The sequence below is a fragment of the Halichoerus grypus genome, chromosome 9 (genome assembly GCF_964656455.1).
Source record: "Halichoerus grypus chromosome 9, mHalGry1.hap1.1, whole genome shotgun sequence".
Lineage (NCBI taxonomy): Eukaryota > Metazoa > Chordata > Mammalia > Carnivora > Phocidae > Halichoerus > Halichoerus grypus.
Window position 1 is genome coordinate 22,041,088 of NC_135720.1, and position 23,386 is coordinate 22,064,473.

General features: G+C 41.6%; 1 pseudogene; it reads right to left on the reverse strand.

Annotated features, from left to right (window-relative positions):
* Window positions 1–19,594: 19,594 nt before the first annotated feature.
* Window positions 19,595–21,413, reverse strand: LOC118544762 (calmodulin pseudogene; annotated as a pseudogene).
* Window positions 21,414–23,386: the final 1,973 nt, after the last annotated feature.

The following is a 23,386-nucleotide window of genomic DNA, read 5'->3' on the forward strand; positions in this document are numbered from 1 at the left end:
CCTCGTGAGGGCATAGACATTGAGGCTACGGGATTCTGACGGCGAGCCGTGGATGTATGATGAGCTAATCCTGCTCCCTGAGTTCCACGTTCTCTAGCTACCTAGACATGGCTTAAAATATTAGGATGCTCCAGTTCAGATTGAATCCAATTGATTGACATTGAGAGTGCCTGTCTGAGAGACAGCTGAGAGACTTGTTTTGTGCATGGGATGATTCTGGAAGTTGTGGGATGTGAAAAGGTTTTAGAATCACGGCCCTGTTTGGAGGAATTAGTAGGAAATGATTGCATCTAAGTTGCTAGAGTATCCAGTGTTTGCTCGTCTTTGCCGTGGACTCGGCTGAGAATGGATGGTGTGTAATGCTTTGGCAGGCTTCAATCACTGATAAAAGATTATGTTAAAATATCTTTTCACTTTCTTGTTACTTGGCACAAGCATCTCTTCCTGTGTTGCATTTGGAATATTATGGAGGGAAAATAGATAGCCAAGAATGCCAATGTAGGAAAGAACTGTTAATTTTTCTTTTCTTTTTTTTTAAAGATTTTATTTATTTATTTGAGAGAGAGAGAGAGCATGCACAAGCAGGAGAGGGACAGAGGGAGAAGCAGACTTTTCCCTGAGCAGAGAGCCCGATGTAGGGCTTGATCCCGGGACCCTGGGATCATGACCTGAACCAAAGGCAGACGGTTAACGACTGAGCCACTCAGGTGCCCTGGCAAGAACTGTTAATTTTTCTGTAAACTTTCTATTTGCAAATAATTTCAAACTTACAAGTTTAATTTGTTAACAGTTTACACCTTTAGCTTTATCATTTGCTCTGTTTATTCTCTCTCTCCCTATCTATCTGTATGTATGTTTGAATTTATATAATTGTTCTTCTGAACCATTTGGTAGAAAGTTACACACATCACACATCATGGCCCTTTGCCCTGAAATGTTTCTGTATTTCCTAAGCATGGGATATTCTCTTATATAATCACAATACAGTTATTGGCTTCAATATATGTAATATTAGTATAATACTTTTATCTTTTTAAAAATATTTTTATCTAATATACTGTTTGTATTCTAATATTGTCACCCATAATGTCCTTTAGAGAATTTTCCCCACCCGCTCTACAATATTGGAATATTCTAAGGACAGATATCTTATTTAGTTGTCATGCATCTTTAGCTTATTTTATTTTATTTTTTGAAAGATTTTATTTATCTGAGAGAAAGAGCAAAGCAGGGGGAGAGCCAGAGGGAAAGGGAGAAGCAGACTCCCTGCTGAGCAGGGAGCCCCACCCAGGGCTCAATCCCAGACTCCATCCCAGGACTCTGGGATCATGACCTGAGCCAAAGGCAGAGACTTAACCAACTGAGCCACTCAGGCGCCCCTCTTTAGCTTATTTTAATCTAGAACATTTCCAGAGCTTCTCTTTGCCTTTTATGACTTGACATTTTTTTAATCATTCTGACCCCACTCAACTTTTCTCTTTTTTAAAAATTTTTAAAAAGATTTATTTATTTGAGAGAGAGAGAGAGTGCACGTGAATATGTGCACACAAGCAGGGGGAGGGGCAGAGAGAGAGGGGAAGAGAATCCTCAACAGACTCCCCACTGAGCCGGACATGGGGCTCCATCCCAGGACCCTGAGATCATGACCTGAGCTGAAATCAAGAGTCCCACGCTTAACTGTCCAAGCCCCACAGGTGCCCAACTTTTCACTTTTTTTAATAATGGTGTTTTCTCATGATCATATTCAGATTATGCATTTTAGGTGATGTTATATTCTGAGAATATCAAATCTGAAGGCACCCAAAGGCCATCAATTCCTCACTGGTGATGTTAATTTTGGTCACCCAGTTAATTTTGATCACCTGACTTCTGTACTATATAATCATTGTTTTTTTTTTTTTTCTCCTTTGCAATGAATAAACAATCTGGGGAGAGAAACTTAAATTTTTAAAGGAAAATATATTTGACATTAGTGGAAAGGAGGAGGAAAAAATCAGCGATAATAAATTTTAGAGCAACTGTTAGGTTATTTGATTGTATTCTTCCTCTTTTATTATGTCTGCCAAAATTTACAAAATTCTTTTTTGTAATAAGAATATTTTGGGGCGCCTGGGTGGCTCAGATGGTTAAGTGTCTGCCTTCAGCTCAGGTCATGATCCTAGGGTCCTGGGATTGAGCCCCGCATCGGGCTCCCTGCTCCGCGGGAAGCCTGCTTCTCCCTCTTCCACTCCCTCTGCTTGTGTTCCCTCTTTCGCTGTGTCTCTCTCTGTCAAATAAATAAATAAAATCTTTAAAAAAAAAAAGAATATTTTAAACAGGGATGTCTTAATAAAAATGAAAAGAAAGCCTCAAATAAGTTCTTTCTCTCCTGATCTCCTCAGCAAAACTAATACATCAATTTAATTATATCTGATAAGAGAGAGTTTTGGAAAAATAGGTCTGAGATGTTTCTGGTATCACAGATGGCCCATAGTGATCCAGTAGGACGTATAATCTAGGTAGGTAGTCATTGGCCATAAAAGTGGAGTTCTCTTGGGTTTCCATAGAGACATCTAGACCTAAAATGTTTTAAGCACTGCTGCTTTTAAAATGAGTCTCAGTAAAAATAGCAAAAACCAAGGCTCTTTAAAAAAAAAAATCATTAAAAATTTTTTTAAAGTAGTAAAGTTCCTGGTTAAAAATCCACGTTGAAGCCAAAGCTTGTCCTTCACAGTCTTTCTGCATCCACTGGCCTTGAATAGCCTTGGGGAGAAGAGCCATCAAGAACTGGTTTCTCTGCCTTTTGGCAAAGGAATGAGACTACACTGACCTCATCTATGAAGACAACGGCCAACTATTTTTTACTTCGTAAATTGTTAATTGTGTGTGGTGAAGAAAAGGGTGATGGGTGACGTTATTTTTATGGGTAAGCCTGGCATAAGTTCTGGTGAAAGTTTGACATCTTTAGGATCTTCTGTTTTTTCAAGTTGAGCTAATAAAAAAGAGACTCATGGGATTATTTCACACCTGATTTTTAAGTGAATATTGGGCTAAACACCACGTGTCCATGACTATTAGGGAGAGTTTGTCGTCTGGCTGAAGAAGCATGAACTTGTGAGTCTAGAACAGGAGTCAGCAAAATCTGGCCTGCGGGCCAAGCCCAGCCTGCTGCCTCTTTTAATACCACTAACAAGTTAAAAATGGTTTTATGTTTTGAAGTGGTTGAAAAAAAATCAAAAGATTTTAGTGACCTGTGAACATTGTATGAAATTTAAATTTCAGTGTCCACAAATTGCTTTATTGAAGTGTAGCATGCCCATTTTCATGTGGTCTGGAGCTGCTCCTGTGCTTCTACAGTGGGTCAAGCGGTGGTGACAGAGACCAGTGGCTCCCAAAGCCCAAAATATTTCATGTTTGGCTCTTCAGGACAATGTTTGCTCCCCCTTGGTCTAGAGAATATAAAATGTTGAAGTTTGATCTCTAAGGTGCTTGTTGAAGTTCTAGGACGTTGGAACTGAAGAATGTGGCTCATTGGGCAGCGGTGGTAAATTGCTTTAGTACCATGTTTTTTTTTTTTTTTTTTGAAGTCAGTTTATAAATACAAAAGAGAAATTCAAGCTCCTAAAATATTTATTCTGGCTTAGAATATTTTGTTTCCTTACATACACTTTAAGAGGCAAGGAGAAAAGATCATTTATCCATTTATTTCAATAAGAATAAAAATATTTTATTTATGATTTTCACATAAAATATTTTATCAAGTATTTATCATCTGTAAGAAGTTACTCTAATGTCAGAAATCTGTTGGACCCTTTTGAAAACCAGGACTCAAACAGAAACTGTCTCCATCCCATCCCCATCACTGTGCCTCCCCCAGTTCTCCCTGTAACAGGTTTGATAATCCTTTCGTGCTAGAATTACATACATTGAGTTTGAAGAAAAGACCAAAAATAAACATTTATTAGGAATTTTGGTTTTTTTTACCCAGCATTGAGTTCAGGACAAAGCCTTACATGTAACAGACAAATACTATGTCTAAATTTTAAGTTGCAAAAACAAAGCAAAAAACAAAAAAACAAGTAAGTTCTAAGTTGCATAGTAAAGCAGGATTTGAAGGAGACTTGTGGAGAAGGAAGACAGCTGCTGTGCCCGGACGGGCTGGTGGGGTTTGGAAGGCAGGTGGGAGGGTGAGGAACAGCATAGTAGTAGGTGCTAGAGTAGAAGATGACCATCATGTGAAGACGCAGGGAAGGGATGCTTGGGCCGACTTATCATAAGATCCACTTTTTTTCCAAGAAGGGGTAATTTTTCATTTCTTTCTGATGTGCGATTTCCCACTCATTCCTGGAGTATGTGTGTTTTGGGATGGGGCCTTGCCAGGGACAAAGGTTCTGACATGACAGTCACTGTGGTAAGAAGACTAGAATTACACATCACTCGGCAAGATTTGAGCTGTGGGGGGACGGAGTGTGTCAATATTAGAAGCTAATATTCACGTCGAACTTGCCAGGTCCTATTCATATGTTACCTTGTTAATCCTCGTACTGTTACCATCTCCCCTTTACATCAGGGAAACTGAGGCCCAGGGAGATGAAATATCTTGCCCAGGGACTCAGAGTACTAAGTGACGGTGTCAGCCGAATCAGCTGGGTTATGCCAAGGTAATAGCCCTCAGGTTTTCGTGCCTTAGAACAAAGTTTTAATTCCTTCATGCTTCACTTCTTGTCCACCTCAGGTCAGGCCAGGGGTTTAGGTTAAACTCCACCGTCTGGAACACCATCAGTCACTGTGGCAGGGATGAGAGAAGATGGTGAATAAGGCTCAGTGTCTTAGATCAGGGCTTCACCTACTTGAATGTGCATATGAATTGCTCAAGGGGCTCATTAAATGCACATTGTGATTCCAGAGGTCTGGGATGGGCCCGCCCTTGGGCATTTCTAGAAAGCTTCCAGGGGATTCCTATATGGGAGCAGGGACCCCTCTTCAGTAAGGAGTGCTTACTGGCTTTTGCCCCGAAGTGACAGGTCATTTCTGCTCACATAAGTCACATAGCCGTGCCTAACGTCAAGGTGGCAGGAGATGTAATCTACCATCTACCTCAGGAGGAGGAGAACTGAAGTATTTGTGAAACATCCAGGGAAGAGGAGAAAATGTGAAGTCAGGATTCGAATTCAGACAGGCTGTCCCCAGAGTGGGAGCTCTCTATCAGTCCATACAGTCGTAGGTGTCGGTCCCTTCTCTGTCGAGAGAGAGGGCAGCGTGACGGCAGCTGGCCTACTTGGTGGCCGCCGGTCAGGGTAGCCTTCCCTGGGGACTGACCAGCTGCAGCTGACTCGTGTGACACCGATGCTGGGTATCCCAGGCAGCTTGGTGTCAAAGGCAGCCGTTGTCAACATGATGTCGCAACTCTGTGAAAATGTTTCATTTTGTTCTTAATAATGGGCTGACATCTATGAATTAATTTATTTTTATTCAAAGCATACCTTAGAGCAGATTTGAGCCTTCCCCTAGGACTCTCTCTCGTCCAACATTCCGCCATGCTTTCCCGTTTCGGACAAGGGGTGCGGTTAGAGCCAGCATCCAGGGGATTGTGCAGGATCCTGGGAACGCCCATGGGTGTGTGTCCACACAGGCACACCGCTCATCACGTATGTGTGCTGGGAAGCGCCGGAGTTGCTGCTCTGGAAGCGTCCTAGGCTTGGGGTCAGCGAAACAAACACAATTCCCGGATGGCGGTGGCTGAGAAGCAGCTTCTCGGAGCCTGCAGCCTATCCTCAGAACTGCGACCTTCTGACGGGATCATGCACAATCGAGGACTGGGGGACTGAGTCCAGGCTTCCGCCAGGGTCTGTGTGTGGCGCACAGTGGACTGGGTTCCTCACAGCCCAGGGAACATGGCACTGCCTTTCACTGGCCTTCCGGTGCCCTCAGAAAGCCCTGCGCTTTCTACCACAGCCCACTCTGCTGTGGGTTCCTCAGGCCGAAGTGTGGACAAACAATTCAGAAACATAGGTTTCAGCAAGACCTCTGTGCGCTTTGAAAACCTGATCTGCAAATGATACGTGGAATGAGAGAAGCTTGTTCTTCCTCCATTAAAGGAAAAAAAACAACTTACCAAAAGGAGAAACTGAAATAAAGGTACATCTCCGTTTTACATAATAATTACAGTTGAGCTTTCACAATTACCCCACTATGCTAGTTGATCCAGTCAGCAATTTAGCTAAACGTGAAGGGGAAAATGGGGCCTTGGCAGTTTTTCCTTTAGAAAGTCAGGTTTGCCATGTTGAAAAATGCTTGCACCCCGGCCCACCTGTTCTGTTGTTGATGGCAGGGAGAGCTGGATAAACCGGATCGTTCCTCCAGAGAAGCGTTGGTCCTGTAATGCTCAGAGTTCAATTAAAATACGCAGATGCATGCCAAGTTAATAATTAAGGGAAAATAATAAAACAAAGTATTACCATTTTTATTAACTACTCAGACTGAAACCTACAGTAGGCCTTTTCTAAATTAACGGGACAGAATTCTACTGCTTGCCTGTTGTAATCCTAATCCTAGGAGGTATTACCAGTGACCTTTCTCGGCTGTCCGTGCCCTTTGGAAGAAGCCCTGTCACTCCACCAGCAATCCTGACTTCACATGGAAGTGCTTCCGGCTTTTAATCCTGCCTGCACTGGCATGGGTAGAAAGTCATTTCTTTCAATGACATTTCTCTATTGGAGGGCTAAAGAAATGAAGGATGTCAGCTTGATTTTTATAGGGGCAATGTCACCGTCCGCATTCAAATGCTAAACACTTTCAGGAAAGATTACATTTTTTCTCGACCTGGGAGAAATGCTGTCTTGTCAGTGAGACGCTATGCTGGCGGGACGCCAAGGGGAGCGCAGCATGGCCACCTGCTTCGGGGGCGTCTCCTCCTCAGGTAAGCCCGCGACACCACACGGTGTTCTTTTATCCTAAGCACATTTTCTCAACCTCATAAGCCTCTAGCATGATTTTACTCTTCCCTTCAAAGTCCTGCGTTCTCCATGAAATCTTTTCCAACAACTCCAGCCCACAGTGATCGTTTTCTTCAAAACTCCTACTTAGTGTCACATAGTTAAATCGCAATTGGTCTCTAATTATAGTAATTAGATTGCAAGCTCCTCCAAAGCAAGGATTTAGCCCAATGCTAGGCCCAGAGGCGGTTTCAGTAAATGCTTGCCGAGTGATGGATTTGCAGTTCTGGATGGTTTCCGGTAAGCAGGACGAAAGGGTGACTTCGCACTCCCGAGAGAACACCATCCAGCCTTCCTGGACCAAACAGACCCCCGGTCTACAGGCACTTTTGCTAAGGCCTCACTGCTAGACAGTGGGGCAGCCGAGGGAGCACGACGTAGATGATCCCCTATGTCTTCCTCCAACTCATCTCTTCTCATTTGGAAACCTACATTTTGGACTCGGGCTTGCGATTTCCCATTTTCAGGTTTGAGAAATCAGGAAGTGGTCGAGGGTCAAGGAGGTAAAAATATTTTTATCTGCTTTGCTAGAACCTTTCTTGTGGAGGGATAACAAAAGGGAGGACATGTTACCTCTTTCAGAGCAACTGAACTGCTGTGTGGAGATTGATTTATATAACTTTCTTGCTAGATTATTCCAGAAACTGGATTAATATTTTAATCATATCCCCTGGAGAGGAAAAGGCAGCTGGTGAAATTGTTGGAAGTGACATGCCAATCTACATAGAAACCAAGTGTGGTTTGGAGACCACCATGGAAATAGTAACTTCAGTCATTAAGTGGAGAATGAAAGGAAGAAAGAAACCAGATAAGTTTTCCAGGATCAAGAAGTTATTTTTATTATAAACTAACCTTAGGGAGACCATAAGATTTATTATTATTTTAACATTTAAATTCAAATACTGATGGCTTTATCTTTTCACTGCTGATTACTCTTGGCAACAGCAGAGTGCGAGGAGTGCAGTAGAACATCCTTCATCTTTTTAAGTTGTCATTTGTGTATATAAGCTCAGTTGTGCAGGCAAAACATGGCAATGAGCACACAGTGGCACAATTCACGTCTCCCTACAGGATTTCTCTCTCCCTGTGAACTTGACTTCCCAAGACCTGAATTCTAACCTTCGGTATGAATTCACTGGCATCCTGAAATCAAAAGGAAGATGGAGGTCTTTTTCTGCTTTTGTTCCTTTGCAGACCTGGATAACACCAAATCTTTACAATGGTCTGTAGTTGGCACTAGCAACAAGCATCTGGAGTGTAACGTGTTGGGCTCTGGGAAATGCAATCCTCTGCTTGGGAACTGCCCTCAGATGGAAACTGATGTTTAGATTCTTACTGGGAATTTGTTTGTGCTTCTGAATTCTGTGGGATTAAGGCTGGTGCTGTGATATTCTCATGTGTTCCGTTGACCCTTAGGTATTTTAGAAAAGAAGGAAATGAGAGTCTGAGGGTTGAAATAATCAAACTTTGGAGGTGCTAAGGCTCTACTCCGATTATATTGGCAGACGGCCCAGGGTGCAGCTGCTGACGAAGAATCCCAGATTCCAACGGAAGGCCCAAATACCACCTCTTCTGTCTGTAACTGAGTCAGTAAAAGGAAATAGGGTAGGGCAGCATTTTGGACTGAAATTTCTCTGCGGGAGCAACAGATTGAATTGATAATGGGAGAAAGTTTGTACTGTTAACTTTTATAAGGTGGCCCAGTAAATTTCATGAGTTTTATAGGGCTGGCATATTATTTGGGCCATATTTTCATCTGGTGCTCATTGTTCACCCTGCCTGGTTGGATAGCATAGCTGAGCGGGATCCAAGATGAGAAAGAGAAGTGGGGCTGACTGTGGCATTGGGGCTAATGTAATTAATGTCCTGACCTGTTTTGGCTGCTTCTGGAGGCCACAACAGAGAGGCATTCATAAAAGCCCTGAGGGGATGAAGTGGCCATCCCTTTGACACCAAGAGCATATGGAGAAAGGGAGGGTAAGAGAAGATATGGAGGAAGTGGCTCCATGAAGGAGAGTGTTCTCTCCCGTCCTCCCTTCCTGAGCAGGACAGCATCACTTGGCGTAGACTGTGGCTCTGATTAATTTCACTGGCTTAATAAGAGAAATAGACAAAAAGGGAAGAATGTTGGTGTCTAAGGGAAGGTAAGTCACTTCTCTATTCGTGCTCTTGGTTAGTTAGGGGAAGAGTGTTGATTTGTCTCTGTGCTAATGGACAAAACTACAGTGTGAAGTTAGAAGGCACTTTGGACTCTCGTAAGAGGCTGGGAAAGATGGCTTGGAAACAGCTGAGAAACATCACTCTTGGCATTTGTCCAAACCCTGTGTCTTCTCTCTCGTGAGTGGCTTTTCCTTGCATTGGAACGTAACCTCTGAGATTCAGTTTTTGATTTACACTTAGGGTGGCTATGGGTAGTTCCACACCAAAGGGCTGTTTTGAATCAAGGCCTATGAGCTCACCTTACTTAGTGTTCTCTACAATGTAGCCTAGCTAGAAATGAAGCTGATGGAACACATGCTCCTTCGTTAGAATAACTAGTAGTAGCTAATATTCATTGCCTCCCTATTGCGTGCCAGGCACAGCTATAGAGACTTTGCACCTATTACATGATCCTTGAAGCAAACTTAGGAGGTTACTGTTCTTTTCGCACTTGAGGAGTGAGTTAATAGAGGTTTATAGGGTTTAATTTGCTCAAGATCACAGAGCTAGGCAGAGGCAGAACCAGAATTTAAACTCTGGAAGCTCACATTTCTTAACCATCTTACTAAACTGTTTCAAGAAGATTACCCAAATAGGAAAAGAACAAAAAGGATGCTGATTCTTGTTCCCTGCCCAGCCTTCCACTGAAATAAAACACCCTAACTTGGGTTTATTCATGAGGCTAGCCTTTGGCTTCTTGCAGTAGGTAGTGAATTTGAATGTCTTTTTTAAATTATTATTATGTTATGTTAATCACCATACATTATATCATTAGTTTTTGATGTAGTGTTCCATGATTCACTGTTTGCGTATAACAACCAGTGCTCCATGCAGTACGTGCCCTCTTTAATACCCATCACCAGGCTAACCCATCCCCCCACCCTCCTCCCCTCTAGAACCCTCAGTTTGTTTCTCAGAGTCCATAGTCTCTCATGGTTCGTCTCCCCCTCCGATTTCCCCCCTTCATTCTTCCCTTCCTGCTTTCTTTCTTTTTTTTTAAAAAACATATAATGTATTATTTGTTTCAGAGGTACAGGTCTGTGATTCAACAATCTTACACAATTCACAGCACTCACCATAGCACATACCCTCCCCAATGTCTGTCACCCAGCTACCCCATCCCTCCCACCCCCCCACCACTCCAGCAACCCTGTTTGTTTCCTGAGATTAAGAATTCCTCATATCAGTGAGGTCATATGATACATATCTTTCTCTGATTGACTTATTTCACTCAGCATAATACCCTCCAGTTCCATCCATGTCGTTGCAAATGGCAAGATTTCTTTTTTTTTTTTCATAGCTGCATAATATTCCATTGTATATTTATACCACATCTTCTTTATCCATTCATCTGTTGATGGACATCTTGGCTCTTTCCACAGTTTGGCTATTGTGGACATTGCTGCTATAAACATCGGGGTGAATGTACCCCTTTGGATCCCTACATTTGTATCTTTGGGGTAAATACCCAGTAGTGCAATTGCTGGATCGTATGGTAGCTCTATTTTCAGCTTTTTGAGGAACCTCCATACTGTTTTCCAGAGTGGCTGCACCAGCTTGCATTCCCACCAACAGTGTAGGAGGGTTCCCCTTTCTCCGCATCCCTGCCAACATCTGTCATTTCCTGACTCATTAATTTTAGCCATTCTGACTGGTGTGAGGTGGTATCTCATTGAGGTTATGATTTGGATTTCCCTGATGCCAAGTGATGTTGAGCACTTTTTCATGTCTCTGTTGGCCATTTGGATGTCTTCTTTGGAAAAATGTCTGTTCATGTCTTCTACTCATTTCTTGACTGGATCATTTGTTCTTTGGGTGTTGTGTTGAGTTTGATAAGTCCTTTATAGATCTTGGATACTAGCCCTTTATCTGATACGTCGTTTGCAAATATCTTCTCTCATTCTGTCCATTGTCTTTTGGTTTTGTTGACTGTTTCCTTTGCTGTGCAAAAGCTTTTTATCTTGATGAAGTCCCAGTACTTCATTTTTGCCCTTTCTTCCCTTGCCTTTGGCGATGTTTCTAGGAAGAAGTTGCTGTGGCTGAGGTCGAAGAGGTTGCTGCCTGTGTTCTCCTTTAGGATTTTGATGGACTCCTGTCTCACATTGAGGTCTTTCAACCATTTTGAGTCTATTTTTGTGTGTGGTGTAAGGAAATGGTCCAGTTTCATCCTTCTGCATGTGGCTGTCCAATTTTCCCAACACCATTTGTTGAAGAGACTGTCTTTTTGCCATTGGACATTCTTTCCAGCTTTGTCGAAGATTAGTTGACCATAGAGTTGAGGGTCCATTTCTGGGCTCTCCATTCTGTTCCATTGATCTATGTGTCTGTTTTTGTGCCAGTACCATACTGTCTTGATGATGACAGCTTTGTAATAGAGCTAGAAGTCCGGAAGTATGATGCCAACGGCTTTGCTTTTCTTTTTCAACATTCCTCTGGCTATTTGGGGTCTTTTCTCGTTCCATACAAATTTTAGGATTATTTGTTCCATTTCTTTGAAAAAAGTGGATGGTATTTTGATAGGGATTGCACTGAATGTGTAGATTGCTCTAGGTAGCATTGACATCTTCACAATACTTGTTCTTCCAATCCATGAGCATAGAACGTTTTTCCATTTCTTTGTGTCTTCCTCAATTTCTTTCATGAGTATTTTATAGTTTTCTGAGTACAGATTCTTTGCCTCTTTGGTTTGATTTATTCCTAGGTATCTCATGGTTTTGGGTGCAATTGTAAATGGGATCGACTCCTTAATTTCTCTTTCTTCTGTCTTGTTGTTGGTGTATAGGAATGCCACTGATTTCTGTGCATTGATTCTATATCCTGCCACTTTACTGAATTCCTATATGAGTTCTAGCAGTTTTGGGGTGGAGTCTTTTGGGTTTTCCACATAAAGTATCATATCATCTGCAAAGAGTGAGAGTTTGACCTCTTCTTTGCTGATTCGGATGTCTTTTATTTCTTTTTGTTGTCTGATTGCTGTGGCTAGGACTTCTAGTACTATGTTGAATAGCAGTGGTGATAGTGGACATCCCTGCCGTGTTCCTGACCTTAGGGGGAAAGCTCTCAGTTTTTCCCCATTGAGAATGATATTCACTGTGGGGTTTTTCATAGATGGCTTTTATGATATTGAGGTATGTACCCTCTGTCCCTATACTCTGAAGAGTTTTGATCAAGAAAGGATGCTGTACTTTGTCAAATGCTTTTTCTGCATCTATTGAGAGGATCATCTTGAATGTCTTTTTCTACTGTGTGTGTGTGTGTGTGTGTCTTGTATTTAAAAAAAATTTAACAAAGCAAATCTTCTAGAAGGAAAAGAACTGTTTTACTTGTGAGAACAGATCCCAGGGTACTTACAAAATTAAAAAAATACAATTGGATCATCAGCTTGGTTCTTTGCTAACGGTGGAAATAAAATTGCATGATTCCATAAAAAAAACTCCAGTGAGACAGGTCCTGTTAAGGATGCATGGATGAACTGCCAATACCTTTGCATATTCTGTAATTGTTTCTTCAAAACAACAGCACACATTTTCACTCTTATTATTATATTACCATTAAGTATTGTGCTAAGTGATTTACATGTATTTTCTCACATTAATACGTATGTGATAGGTTTTACCATCATGTATCACTTACCTACTATCACAGCAATGCTGCATAACAAGAACCCACAAAACCTCAGTGGCATACAAAAATAACTAGTTACTGTTTTTACATCTAGAGTGATTGGCTAAACGGATCTGCCAATCTTGGCCGGACTGGCTCACGGCATGTAGGATTTGGCTAGCTGACGACTGATGTAGCCTGGCCCTGGTTCAGGTGAATGGGCAATGCAACTTCTCCATTTTTTTTTCTCCTGTCCTCCAACAGGCTGGGCTGGGCATGTTCTGTTGGTGATTAAAGAGCTGCAAGCTCTGATTGCAAACTCTGAACAAGCCTGATTGCTTACGTCCATTTCAACCTTCTGCTTGCTGTGTGTCTCACTGGTCAAAGCACGTAGTCTCAATAGCTAAGTGTAAGGATGGGGAATTATGCACTCCATCCCTTGGGATAGCATTGCAAAACAGCATGGCAAAAGGCATGAGTATAACAATGCTGAACAATTGGGCCCATTTTTGCAATCAATCACATATTCTTTTTTTTTTCCAGGCGGAGAACTTGAGACATGGAAGTTTGCCCAGGGTCACATAGATATTAAATGGTAGAGCTTGCGTTTGAACCTGGGTTTATCTTTTCTCTAAGCTGGAACTCTTAATAATCTACTATAAATGCAAGATTTAGAAACCAGTTCTGCCTCCCCTTCCTTTCCAGGTATGAACAATCTTTTCGCTCCCTTTTTATGCATCTTCACCAATGAAGACAAAATGCAGCTGTTGATATTATAGAACGAGCATGCTGTGAAGAGTAGTTAATGTTAGCAAATTCTCTGAACGAGTGCTAGGTATTATAATCAAAGAAATACACAGGCTTTTAAATCAGTGCTTGACCTCATTTTACATTTTGTAGTCTTTCAGATCTCTCTCACCTGCCAGAGTTTAGAAATGTACTGAGTATAAAATCTCTTAATGGTCTTACTGCTCTCCTCTGCAAACCATCCTAGCATTACCCCGATCTGCCTATATTAGCAGTAACTATACATGAAGATGATACTCTTATACAGATTCCTTTTTCAAAAAAGCCAGTTGACAGTAGCATCTTTAAGACTGGCCAGAAAGTTGTACATTTTAGCAATTGACAAATGTGGACTCTGACCTGATAGAAAATCTAGTCTTTGTATCAACTGCCCTTTCAACAAATTGTAGCCGAGTTTTGCCTTGTAACTTGCTGCTACTATTGTTATTCCTTTTACTAAGCCAATTTCATGGCACTGGGTTTTGAAGAAAGTTGAAAAGTTTTTTCTACTTCTGTTGACCCTGGAAGCAAAACATCAGAAGGGCACATTCATACATGGTTCTTGCCAGAAATGCATTCCTAAAGAAGAAATTCCATGGTGTACCCTTTGGCTCTTGACCCCCTCGTCCTGTCCTGGAGCGCTGACAATATAACAGACCCAACTTTCTGCTTTCAAAAAATTGAAAGGAAATTTTTTATGGACCTCTGAGGACCACTGAGGGTCCATCAGGGTTTTTGTGAACGCCCCATGGGTCAGAAAGGTGTTGGGCATCTCCTTAGAAATTCAGAATTTGGAAGGGGCACCATAATGAAGAAAGGGGGGAATTTAGAGAGAGGTGATACTGTGAAGATGAAGGGACATTGGCTCTGAAATGAGGGAAAAACCAAGGCTGATCAGTTTTAATCAAGATACAAATGTTTGAGAGAGACAGAAATTCAATTCAGATTCTTTGTGAACATAAAAATTTTGAGAACTTGAGTATGTGCTGTATCTGCTCATCCTAGCACCCACTACACATGTGGCACTTAACCTGTTCTCCCACAGCACCATAAACTTAATGAGGGCAGGGACTGTGTGTGTCTTGACTGGCGTTATTACTATTATTTTTTTATTTGAGAGAGCACGAGTGGGGCGGGGAGGGGCAGATGGAGAGGGAGAAGCAGACTCCCCACTGAGCAGGGAGCCCGACATGGGGCCTGGAGTCATGACCGAGCCGAAGGTAGACGCTTAACCGACTGAACCACCCAGGCGCCCCTTGACTGGCATTATTAACACAGAGTGGCTCAATGCATTGCACTAGTGTCCACTACATAACTATTTGCTAATCAAATGTCCCAGAACCAGCTAGTCCTTCTGTTGTTTTCGTCTAGCAAACACTCAGAAACTGCCTTTATCTTGCACAACAAAAGAATAACCTATGAGTTGGATGTAATGTGGGAATTAAATAAAATATAATACCAGTATTTAATTGTGTCCTGGAGGAAATGTTTCTCATTGTGGTAGAGAGGGAAGGAACGTCACTGTAAGTCAAGGGACCTGTCTTCTCACTGTAGCTCTGGTTTTGATCTTGGTCACATGACCTAATAGCAGCTCTCCCATGTATCCAATTGGAATAACAAGTAATGTGTTATATTTGAAAACGCTTCAGAAATAAAAGTACAAATTAATACTAGGTACCATCATTGTATAAGACACAAGTTAAACTGGAAAGTGGAACTCCAGATACAGGAGCCAGGGAAGGTGTCCTGGGTTTCATTATTCCCACCTGACACACAACTTAGTGCATGATCAACAGCTGGTACTCAGAATGTGTTTATGGAGTGAGTGAATGATCCTCAACTGCAACATAGAATCATAAAGATGATCTTAGATGGCTGTTCTTGTCTCTTTGTTTTTAGATGAGGATTTTCATATATTATTGTCATGCAGTTGAATTGTTAAAAATTTATGTAAGGAATATAGAGTCATAAGACAGAGTTTCTGCCCTTAAGAAACTTCCTATCTCATTGGTTCACAAGACTTAATTAGCTCCTGTCTCCTCAAATTAAACAGTAATAAAAGGCAATAGGAGAGTCCTAGTTAAGTTTGTTTCGATGTAGGGAGGAATATTTACTCTGGCCAACTTAAGGGGGAAAAATGTATGGCTCACAGAAATGAAGGACATGTGCAGAGCCAAGTCCAGCCAAATCCTGTACCTCCCAGGATCTGGGGGATGGACTAGGACACAGGCTTATCAGGTCTCTGCAGCCTGGCTGGTTTAGCTCCATCCATTTTCTCCTTCCGTCACTCCATACAAGACTCACATTCTTGGGAGATAAGAGTCCAGTTGGCATGACGAAGCATACATGCTCAAATTTGGCCAAGAAAGAGCAGCTAGGCAAGACTTCATGAAGTACAGACCATGTAGCTCCCCGAGCACAATTCAGGTGCACCTCTGAGATGCAGTGGGTCCTATCAACAGTATTATAAGAGTTCAGAGAAGGGAGATTCTGGAGAGACTTCACAGATGCAAAGGGGCTCAAGCTGGACCTTTAAGGATGGGTAGGAGTGAGATAAATGAAGAAGAGGAAAGATTTCAGCTGGGGCACAAGAGGAGCAAAGGTTTAGGGTTAGGATTGAGCCTGATGTGTTCACCAAAGGCAGAAGTGGTGGAGACGGAGAAGACAGATGTTAATAAAAGGTCCTTGGATTTATTTCTGTAGAGAGTGAGAATAGATAGCAGGTTTAAACAATAAACCAATGGTTCAGGCAGAGAAACAGTAAATGTAGAGCTAATTGTACAGAAAGCATTCAGGGAAAGCATCGGGGGAAGCCTATGTATTTTTGAAAGAAAACCAGAAAGGTAAATGGTACATTGGAAGAAGCTTCTGGGTATGAGATTGAGAACCCAGGTGAAGGAGAGAGCTTTGAAGGAGAGTCGCTGCTTGTCCAAAGACTGAAGGACAATATGGGGACTAGATGGGGATGGAGATACCAGTATAATGGTTTAGATGACACTTGTTCTAAATACACTAAGTCTTAGCAACACGTGGTAGAAATCACTGCTGAGTGAAGGGGAGCAATGTTGGATGAGCCTCAGAGTGAAGATGCTTTGGAATATCCAATGTGCTCAGGCCACAGTACTTAGGAATCAACAAGGGGTCAGTGAACAATTACAAAACAACGCCTCTGCTTGGTTAAAGTTAGCATGAATTTGAGCAAAGTTTCCAGATGACTGGATGGAAACTCTTTTTGGTTAATATTCAAAAGGTAGGGTTTCCAAACCTTTGGAGCAGATTTTAAAGATAAGAGAATTTATTCAGGAATTTAACTTTTGTTCCTAGACTTAAAGGATTATTGGAAATATTTGGAAGACAACAGATTGGCATATTTTGTGATGATTTGCACCCTTTATTTACATACGGAGCAGTTGCCACAGAAGTCTCTTGATCTTATATCATTTCAGAAAATAAATGTATTACTAGAAACACCAGACGTTTTAGTGTTTGACTTAACACTGAAATAGCACTGAATAGAATATGTTTAGCCATTTTCAACCTTCTTCTGTGCTTCTCCAGTATTTATGCTGGAGTTATCTCAAAAATGGACTCAAGGAGAAAGCATGAACCTACAAGCAATCCTTAACCTCAAATATTCGATCTATGTCATCACATCTATGTAGTTCAGAATCTGCTTAGAGAAGACAAACCAGGGAGTTTGGCTTCTCTTTACCCCTTTGAAAGAGTCAACCTTTAAGGCTTATTAGTGAGCCAGATTCTCCCCACCCCTAAGCCATCCAGCAGTGACCCTTTCTCAGTCTGCTTAAGGCAATGCACAAATAATTGCTTTATGTCATAGACCTGTTTCTGCAAAAATTCAAATAAGCCAAATGCTATTTGCTCCCCCCAAAAGCCCACGAATTATGTTTTAATAAAAAATAATCACTTATTATGTATCTGTTTAAAATGTCATGTATTGGATTTACTTACACTGAGATACATCAACACTTTAGAAACATAATCTATGGGGTATCTCTCTGGTCTTGAAGGGGCTTATTAGTGCACAGTGTATAATTGTTCACAAGGAATAGCCTAGTTGCTGATAGGGCTAATCATAATAGTCTCAATAACTACCATGGAGAATTCTATGAAGTTGAGTTTGTACTGAGTTCTCTACAAATATTGTTTATTGAATATAGATCATCACAAGAGGGATAAGAATGTAAATAATCATATTCAATCATAGAAAGTAGATAGTATTACGACAACCTACTTTACATATGAGTAAACTGAGGCTTAGGAAGATTAGGGCATCACACAATAAGAAATAAGGTCAGAATTGAGGCCACGTGTGGATAGTTCCAAAGCCCATGCTCTCACTGTGCATTATCATTTCCTGACTTACCAAGTGCTCCCATATGTGACATTATGCTGGGCTCTTCACCAGCAGCCTGTCCCCTTACTTGTTGTTTGTCTTTAATATTTTTTAATTAAAAACTTTTAAACTTTTTATTTTAAATTAATTTTAAAATTAATGATGTTGTACAGAACAGTACCAAAAAAAAAAATTCCTGTATATCCAGAGTCCTCAAATGTTAATCTTACATAACCACAGCACAATGACCAAAATCAGGAAATTAACATTGATGCAATTCTGTTACATCATCTATAGACCTTATTTGAATTTCCCCAGTTACCCCATTCATGTCCAGGATCTAAATCAAGATGACATGTTGTCATGTCATTTAGTTGTCATGTCTCCTTGGTCTCCTTAGGGGCCAACCCTATACTCGCATGACCTCAGGGGTGAGCACCTCCTCCCATTTTGCATCCTAGCCACTTTGATTGATTCATCCCTTTAAACTAAAACAGTTTCTTTGTCTTTCATAACCTCAACACTTTAAAAAAGTACTAACCAGTTATTCTTGCAGAATGTTCCTCATTTGGGTTTGTCTGATGTTTCCTCATGAATAAATTTGGGTTGCGCATTTTTGGTAAAAATCCTATGGAAGTTATGTTGTGTCCTTCTCAGTGTGTCATACCAAGAGACACATGATTTGTCACGTCACTGGTGATCTTAACTGTGATCATTTGGTTAAGGTAGTATCTGCTAGATTTCCCCACTATGAAGTAGATATCTTTCCTCTTTTATTAGTATTTTCTAGGGGAGCTACTTTGCAACTACGTAAATAGCTGGTTTCTCATAATATCTTTGCCACTAATTTTATCATTCATTGATAATTCTTGCCTAAAACAATGATAACTATAGTATTTTAAAATGGTGGCATTCTCTTCACATCATTATTCATACATATATTAGTTAGAATTCCATTGTAAGGAATAGCTTTGTCTTCTTCCCTTCTTATTCAATTATTTATTTATATCAGCATGGACTCATGGATTCTTACCATATTCTGTGGGGTATATTAATATCATTGGCTATTTTGTTTGTCCAAACTGTCCCCTATTTGGCCAAAAGACCCCTTCAAGTTTGGTTGTTATCCTTTTGACATGTTTCCCATAATTTTGTTTTATTACTTTTATTTTTTTAAGTGAATGGTCTTTTTATTGGAAAAAAAAAAGACTTGCATTTGCAACTTGAAATGGGTGTAAATTGTAATTTCTTGAACAGCAATGTTGATGCTTGTGCTGAAGTCCAGAGAGCCACAGCTTCCTCTGCTGGCTCCAAGTCACGGTTCAGAAGGTTTTAAAAACAGAGAGTCTAACCTTCCCTTGGTAAAGGTTTCTTTTTAAAAATTAGTGTGAATGGTGACAGCCTGACACCCATTTCGCTCTAGTACAACACAGACAATGCTGAACCAGCACACACAGCATGCCTCGAGGACGAGGGTCATCATTACCCTGGGTGGGGGCACACGGAAGTACGAGAGGGCTGTCCTGTTAGGTGGGGCTACGTCTAGACACTTTATCCTTCACCCATGTTTCTGCACAGCATCCTGCGATAAACCAATTTTAAATGTGTGTTTCCAGTAAACCAGCAATGGCAGTTTATACTAACGAATTGAATTAGAACCCATTTGAATAAGTTTTTTTTTTAATTTATAAATCAGTTTATTTACAGATTTTATTTTTTCTTAAAGTACATTTCAGTTAACAAATCTATTTACACAGGTATACATGGGAACTCATCCCAGTTATTTTATAGATCATACTTACAAACCACACCCCAAGTCTTCTGTGCAAAGCTGCACTGGATGTGAATTTGAGTAAGTTTTAAATTTGTTTTTTCAGTTTTTATTTTTAATACAAATGCCTGACTGTGCTCAGTTGTCAAGCTGCATGCATGAAAACCTGGCCAGCCCAAACAGTGTATTACTCATGAGCAAATGGAACTGCAAGGAGTCTGCTAAGTGCTTCCTTGTCATTAAGGTAGTACAAGTGTTTATATGGTAAAACTGAGGCGTAGCTTGATCTTTAGGGCACAGGACCACCAACTAATACATGCAGATTTTGTGTGTGTGGACCGAAGGCACTTTTGCCATTCAGTTTTGCTATACAGAAACAGAATGAGTAAATGAACTTTTTTTTTTTTTTTAAGAGGTAAGTACAAGATTCAATTCGATTCTTCTAGAGGGGGAAAAGGAGTTGAAAGTAGGTCTTCATTTGGCAATCATCATCTGTATGAATTCGTCATAGCTGACTTGTCCATCTCCATCAATACCTGGTTCTCTGATCATTTCATCTTCTTCATCCGTTAGTTTTTCTCCTAACTTGGTCATGACATGACGTAGCTCCGCCGCCCTGATGTAACTGTTGCCATCCTTGTCAAAGACTCGGAATGCCTGGCGAATTTCTTCTTCACTGTCTGTATCTTTCATTTTTCTAGCCATCATAGTCAAAAGTTCTGGGAAGTCAATGGTGCCATGACCATCAGCATCCCCCTCATTGATCATATCCTGCAATTCAGCTTCTGCTGGGCTCTGACCCAGTGACCTCATGACAGTTCCAGGTTCGTTTGTTGTGATGGTCATCACCGTCTTTGTCAAATAGGGAGAAAGCCTCCTTGAACTCAGCAGTCTGTCCTTCAGTCAGCTGATCATCCATGGTGCAAGGAAGGGAGGAAGAACAGAGGGAGGGAGGGTGCCTGTGCCAGCGCAGAGGTTGTCCCGGGAGGGGTGTGGGCAGGCGGTGCCCGGCGGCTGTGAGGACCGGGCAGAACCCGCCAGGCTCCCAGCACCACTGTCCTCCCATCATTTTGTTTTAAAACACTCACTTTTCTGGCATGACAAAGTGTTCCAGGCTCATCTTGTACTTTCTCTGCCTAGCCATGCATGACCATTTCTCCGAAAAGCCCTGGTTCCTTTTGTTGGAGAATGGTATTTGGAAACCCAGATCTGGGCACTCATTGCTTTGGGTTTCTCCTCTCCTTTCTGTGCGGTTCTGTTCTTAATTTGTTATTATGTAGTGAGGTGGATTAGTTTGTCTTCTCTGCCTGTTTTACTAACGTTTTGCCCCTCACCCAGATTCACCCTTTGTGACCTACTCTGCAATAATGGGGCTGGAAATTAAGCGTTTCTCCTCCACAGAGAGCACGATGTTGTGATTTACCAGTGAAGGGCACTGGGGCGGAGGGCGGGCATTATAGGGGACAGGCGCTTCTCTTCCCGGTTCTAGTGTGCTACTGTTTTGTTGGCCTCTCACCCCTACCACGTGGCTGCCAGCAGTGTGTGGGAAAATCCAGTGCTGCTCCGCCCCAGCGGCTTGTCCAGAGCACATAGTCGCTTGGTGAGCTCACAGCCTTGGCCCCCGTCCAGTGACCACCTCACTGTGGCACTCCCACCGTGGACATCACACACTTATGCTGCTCTTCTGGTGAGCGGGCTTCCAGTACCCCAAGCCCTTTTGTGTGCCTATCTGTTGTCTTGGCCACATCTACCCCAGAGGAATGCTTTTTGGCTTGCCAGCCCCAGCTGCGGTTCCTTCCTGCTGGCTTCTGCCGGCCTGCACCCCGGAAGGGTAGTTCCTGCCTGCTTGGTGGCTGCGCAGGAGCTCTGGCCCAGGCAACCCCCTAATTTTTAGCATTCACTGAATGTCTCCATCTACCACACCCTCTCCAGTGAGATTGGAATCTCATCCTCGGGGAGAGGACCCTTCCAAGTTTGTTCATTCCTTAGGCTCTCCGTATCCGCCTTAGAGCGTTCTTTAGAGTTCTCTGTACACCTTTATAGTTACTCCCCTGTGAGAGTTTATATTAAATTTCCCTGTTCAAATGACTGCCTGATTTCTACTTCCTGACGTGACCCTGACTCATACATACCCCATATTGCATTCCCTTTCCCATCCTTGTTGATTTTATTTATCTATCTATCCTCAGTAAGTGAATCACTATGATGGTTGCTAAAAGTCCGAACTATATACAAACACTTACCAGGAAAAGTCACTCCCCTCTCCCTACCCTCCATTCTGTCCTGTTCTCATTTCCCCAGCCTTTCCAACTCATTCTACCTACTTCTTGTTTCTATCTCATTAGTTTCTATTTTTTTTTTTAATCCTAGCAGGCTTTTTTTTTTTTTTAAGATTTTATTTATTTATTTGACAGAGAAAGACACAGCGAGAGAAGGAACACAAGCAAGGGGAGTGGGAGAGGGAGAGGCAGGCTCCTCGTTGAGCAGGGAGCCTGATGCAGGGCTCCATCTCAGGACCCTGAGATCAGGACCTGAGCCGAAGGCAGACGCTTAACACCTGAGCCACCCAGGAGCCTCTCATTAGTTTCTAGTTTATCCTTTATTTCCTTTTGCAATTGTTGAGAACATACATGCATGATTCCTGATTTCCTTTTCTGCAAAAGGTAGCATCCTATTGACAGTCTTCTACATTTTGCCTTTTTTTTTTTCACTTCACAATATATCCTAGTAAGCGTACCACGCCAGCTCACAGGAATCTTTGTCATTCTTTTCACAGCTGTGTAGTACTCCACTGCCTGAGTGTACTAGACTTTATCCAGCCACTCTCTCAAGGATGGATATTTAAGCGGTTTCTGCACAAGGCTGCAGTGAATAATCTGTGCATACATATTTTTGTATTTTTGGAGATGTATCTTCAGGGTAGATTCCTAGAAGTGGGATTGCTGAATTGGAAAGTCAGTCCATGAATTGCTTTGTTAGTCATTGCCAAGTTCCCCTTTCAAAGGGCTGTGCCAGTTTGTATTCCCACCAGCCATGCATGAGTGTGCCTGTTTTCCCCAGCCTCGCCAACAGGATGTGTTGTCATACTTTAAAATTGTTGCTTATCTGATAGGTGAGAAATGGTGTAGTCCTAACTTGCATGTCTTTAATTATGAGCTATTTGAATATCTGTTCACAGGTTTAAATGCCATGTCTATGTTTGTAAGTGAATTTTCTGTTCCTGTCTTTTTCCCATTCTTCTGTTGACTCTGGTCCTTTCTCCCTTTTTAAGAATTCTTTAAATATTGAGGGTATTAGCCCCTTGTCTGTGGTATAAGTTACAGACATTTTTCCCCAGTGTGTCAGTTGTCTTTTGACGTTGTATATGGTACTCTGGCTGTGCAAATGTTTTTGTATTTTTGTGTAGTCATGTTTATTGATCGTTTCTTTTGTCTGGATTGTGAGTTGTGGTTAGAAAGACTTTCCCTGTACCAAGATCAAAGAGGAATTTACCCATGTTTTCCCTAGTATTTCTATAATTTAAATGTTTACATTTGATTCCTGATCCATTTCAAGTTTATTCTTATGTATGGTGCGAGATACAGATTTTCTCTCTTTCCAGTCAGTACGCAGTTTTCTCTGTCTTTGCCCCAGCAATTTGAAATGCCTCCTTTATCACACACTAAATTTCCATATGTACTTGGGTCTCTTTTGGGATTT